Below are 658 nucleotides of genomic sequence, written 5' to 3' on the forward strand. Positions count from 1 at the left end.
TTTAGCCCCTGGGAATGCACCTGCTTTTCCGGGCTATGTGTGTTAAAGCTGTTGTTCAGTTAGAAAATAAAGTGAGGGTACTACACGAGGGAAACTTGGATGTGGTTTGCCACAGTTCAGGTCACTGCCCAAAGCCATCACAGCTTTTGTGTGTGTAGAAATCGTTGTCCTTCAGGTCCTGGAAAAGGGAAGCACAACCTGCTAGAGCTGGAAACGGCCTTTCTCAACAAGTCCTTGTCCCCACAGGGCCGAGTGCTAAGGTGATGCACACCTTGTACTGGCGCTCTTGAGAGGGGGCTGAACCCCCTGTACTTGAGGCAGGAGGGAACAAGGAAAGAAACCCAGGTCCTGCTGTGCCTGAGACAACACACGCTGCTCCTGCGGGGCCCCGAGTACAGTAAGGCTGTCCCCACTCACAGAGCTTCCTTGTTTTAGCTCAACCACACGTAACTGGAAGCGTACAGGCACTGACCCTGAGCACTGGACCGTGTGATCCCACTGCAGCCCGTGCTGAGGGAGTGGGGTTTGCTCAGAGCTGCAGCGACACTGCACCTCTGCGGGGGAAAAAAACATCGAAGCACCTTACCAAGTGCTGCTGGACAGGGTGGAGCAGGGGCCTGCCAGCCTCCCCCATCGCACAGCTGGCTTGCCCGCCGCG

This window comes from Charadrius vociferus, unplaced genomic scaffold (genome assembly GCF_000708025.1).
Source record: "Charadrius vociferus isolate BGI_N301 unplaced genomic scaffold, ASM70802v2 scaffold549, whole genome shotgun sequence".
Classification (NCBI taxonomy): Eukaryota; Metazoa; Chordata; class Aves; order Charadriiformes; family Charadriidae; genus Charadrius; species Charadrius vociferus.